We start from the raw sequence: 4,597 nt of genomic DNA, 5'->3' as shown, positions 1-4,597 counted from the left end.
CGGTATGGAGGGTGTTTTATAAAATGCCGCTTAGGAAAAGAGCTGGTGACCTACAGTGGAGAATTTTACATGGTGCAGTGGGGGTCAATGTTTTAATTTCTAAATTGAATTCTGATGTTTTACAGTCGTGTCCTTTCTGTAACGAAACAGAAACTGTTTTTCATTGTTACTCAGAATGTAAAAGACTTAACCCTCTGTTTGAGCTGCTGGATACAATTTTTTTATCTGTTTGGTGAAAAGTGGACTCAGGTACATTTTATTTATGGTGCTGGACACCAACAAGCAAAAAAACAGAAATGGGAACTGATTAATTTTATTGTAGGAGAAGCAAAAATGTCTATCTACATAACTTGTAAAAACCAAGTGGAGAAGAGATGAGTGATCAGTCCCTCTCCTTTATTCAGAGCTTTAGTGAAAGCTCGGGTTAGAGTTGAGTTTAACTTTTGTAAATCAATGAATGACCTAAACACTTTTATACTGAAATGGTGCTATAAGAGTATTATCTGTTTTACTGAGGAGGGTGACCTATTTTTTAATACCCTTTTACACTGAAACATTTCAAAGTGCAAATAATTTTTTTTATGTAACAACGCTGCTGTTTTAAAAAAAAATCAATCTACCTAATTTATTGAAATGGGTTTTAATATTATTTATATATTTATTATTCATCTTTCTGTTTATTTATTTATCTGCTGAGTCACTCGCACTTTACTGTATAATGTGACTGGTGTAAATAAAGGATCGTAAAAGTCAAAGTCTCCCATAACCTTTCAACTCAAACTTTCTGCCTCTCTCTCTCTCTCTCTCTCTCACTCTCTCTCTCTCTCTCTCTCTCTCTCTGTCTCTCTCTCATTCTTTATTCTTTTTCTAGAGTGCATTTGTATCTCACATCCACAGATAAGGACCTAAAACAACTAGCAAATAAAAACATAATACATATCACATTAGTGAAGAACTAAAACACTGAGCATTGTGCTGTTAAAAGAAAATAACACATGTAAGGATGTTGTGATGCAGTCTGCAGTGTTAGCACATAGTAAATATCACCCTGTGGTTTGAGTTACTGCTTTTAAAGTTCAATCAACATCATCTGACCAATCAGATTCGAGAATACGCTGGTTATGTTGTAGAAATACAAATATTAAATCAAATACACTTTTACAATCTCCTACACCCTAAACATACAAAAAATAGATTAAAAAAAGGATATAAAAAAGCAAAGTGCTCATTTCAGCATATATAGATCTGCCTGGCTTTGCCCTCCAACAGCAGCTTGAATTGATTTTAGAAAGTCTACTGTAATTTTGTGGACTGCAATCATTTCAGATCCAATGGGAACTGCAAAAGCATGTGCTGTGGAATGAAATTCAACCTAAAGACCTGACACAACTTTTCTCTTCATATATCTGATATAAAATATTCAACTGTAGACAATTTCAGCAATATATATGGCTCCAAAAATATAAAGTATATCCTACAGACATGCAAGATAAAACCCCATGAAGGTTAAACGTAATAATTCATTCATTAATCCTTATTCTGGTTTCAGGAATACTGGGAATGAGGCGGGAATACACCCAGGATGGCACAAACAATCACACAATCCTTCAGTTACACTCTATTAGTAATCTAGCATAGCCAGTCCACCTAGGCAGAATTGTTCGACCCAGTTATTTCTTCTATTATTCTTATTATTTCCTTTCGCCCAAAATCATCGGTCCAGATATCAGCTACCTCTAACAAAAGACACATACGATAAGAGGAAGGTTTCTCAAATGGACTGCATCCTCTAAGGAAACGAGATCACAATACATCTCTGAGGCGTTGATATCAGCAGGACACTCTATCGACATGTAGGAAACTGCATTCACAATGCTCCGCGAAAACACTCCGAACTTTTTTAGCTAGAGACAGAGGTAGAGCGGAAGTGACGCTTCCCTCGTGATTAATTAGGACCCGAGATCACACTTTCCTATGGCGATTGAGACGAGATATCAGTCAGCACCATCTATTGTTCTAAACTGAAATAACAGCAAAGCAATGGCTCGTGAACAATGCTTTGTCTAGCAGAACCGCGTTTCTGTGTGAAGCTGGGGAGTTGTTGTATGGATGCAGTCGTGTAAGGTCTTTGAGATGACATGAACAGAATGTATATAGGATGATGGATCAAGGTCAGATTTGGCTGATTCGGACACGAGTTCTGTCTTAACGTGAAGAACAGAAACAAACAACTTTGTGTTGTTTGACACGTATTTAAAGTCGCAAATCTTTACAGAAATCCGAACAAACACTATAGAACGAGTTACATTACAGTCAACACCTGAGTTATGGGTAAAAAGGAATTCAGAAAAATACTAAATCTTACACGGAAGTTACAAACAATCCTTTAAATGATGTTTAATTAGATAGATACGGTCCTTTTCTGATACAGATAACCTTTGTGTATATTCTGTAATATTTACCTGGACGCACAGCTAAAGAACTCATTAAGGTGCTAGATTTACCCTTTGTTATTTTAGATCTAAGTTTATAAAGACTTGTATCTCATTTAATGAGTGTGTATGTCACTTTAAGCAAGCTGAATAAACATTGACTTACACTTGACATGTAATCCACACATGTTTCTTGCAAGCCTGAGTGAGGTAACATCATAATAGATCAAAATCCCCCATCATAGGTCACCATTGACCACATGCCAGAATGCTGTTTCACTTTCACAGAGCTGAGTTCCTGTTCCTCATTTCTTCTCATCTATTCTATATATAACCCCCCCATACGTCCACTTCCTTTATCTATTATGTATTCCTTAATAGTCTTGATTTTCTCACTATAACATACTATTCTAGAGAAAAAAGAAATTCTGGAGACGTGTTAGACAGGAGTACTGTACGTGATCTACAGTTAGCAGTGGAACATGATGTCATCTGAAAGAAAAAAAGAAACAAAAGTCATTAGAACAGTACAGAAAAAAATAAGTCTGTTTTAAAAAGGTCCAGTGAAATCACAGGCTTTATATGTTACACCACACGCTTCCTCGCAGGACTGCACCCGAGCAAGACACCGGCTGCATACCAAACCACATACTATTTTTCAAAATAATACTAGCACTCTGCTATATGAAGTAACAAAATAACAGCGTTTTCTTAAACTAGCATGACTCATGGGATGTACCCTGAGATTTCTAGTAAAGCAAACTTTGACAAATGCTTCTTGCTTTGTTCAGTACGCTATAAGTTATGCTAATGTTGCCTTGTTGACTCCTAGGTACTACAAGTTTTTCCACTGTCCATAAAGGAATACTGTCCATTTAAAGCTAAGGTGTGTCATTGGATCCTAAGTATACTAATTAGCACCAGAGGTCCATGAATATACAATACAGAATTCTCCATTAATAGCATCTTTCTAAATTCACATAGAGAACAGTATTCTCCATTAATAGCATCTTTCTGTGGTATATTGTGGTTCCTCTTTCTGCATCTCAACCCTTTACCAATTCTTTGGTTTTGTCTTGTCTACATGTAAATTTCTGTTTCAGAAACCCTGGAAAATCCTAGAGGTCAGCTCTGCGTCAGCATGGTATGACATCTTCAGTAGGATTTGGTAGCTTAAGGAGTTGGGCTACTAATCAGAAGGTTGTGAGATTGAATCCCTGGTCCACCAAGCTGTCACTGTTGGGCCTTTAAACAAGGCCCTTAACCCTAAGTTATTGAATTGTATAAAATGTAAGATGCTCTGGATAAGGGCGTAAATGTAAATTCTACCTCAGCTATATCACTGAATTAAATTAACTTCTGATGCGCACTGTTCTGTTAATATAATACCAGCTATTATTTTTGTTTTACAAGCCTGTGATCATTTCTAGTGAATTTAGCTGAGTTCGCTCAAGGCCTGTCGCATATAATCACCACTAATAGTCTGGATTTTTAGAGTGCTGCTTAATCAGAGCTTTATAGAGAACACTTATAAAGTGATTGAGATTCAAAGCCACAGTGATTAAAGCCAGTGCTGAACTTTTGTGGCAGCAAAAATGTCGAAATAAATATGATTCGAATTAGAGAGTGAAGGCAATGTTGAGGTCATTGGCAAACTGACAGTCCCTGGATGATTGATTTTCAGTGAAAGGAAAAGGAAAAAGTTTTTTTTTTTTTTTTGCAAGCGGTGGTGGTAAGGGGATTCAGCGTATTGAGCAGATGTTACACAGACATATACAGAATGGTGGTGCAATGAGTTTAGTCTAGCAGCAGTACGTGACAAGCTAAAAAAAATCCCCACATGGGGATGTGGTTGACGTTTAAAATAAAGTCCTTTAGATCTTTACGGGTTAATCGCTCATGAATTTAGTGAAGTGAGTGTGAGGCAGAGAGGGATTCGACCTCAAAATGGAGATATGACTTGCTGCTTTTTCCATTTCTGCAGATGTGTCAGCTGATCGAAGTTTACATAGCAGCTTGAACAACTGGTTTCAGGTGAAGGTTTAGACATGTAGTTTGCATGACTCTAGCTCTAGTGATAAACTGAACCACATTTTGGACACCAAACATGTCTTGGATGGTTGACAGGAAATGCAGTAAAAGGGACATTTGTGTAAATTTTACTT

This window comes from Hemibagrus wyckioides, linkage group LG18, assembly GCF_019097595.1.
Source record: "Hemibagrus wyckioides isolate EC202008001 linkage group LG18, SWU_Hwy_1.0, whole genome shotgun sequence".
Lineage (NCBI taxonomy): Eukaryota > Metazoa > Chordata > Actinopteri > Siluriformes > Bagridae > Hemibagrus > Hemibagrus wyckioides.
The sequence above is the reverse complement of the archived record's forward strand: the minus strand, read 5'-3'. Positions refer to the sequence as shown.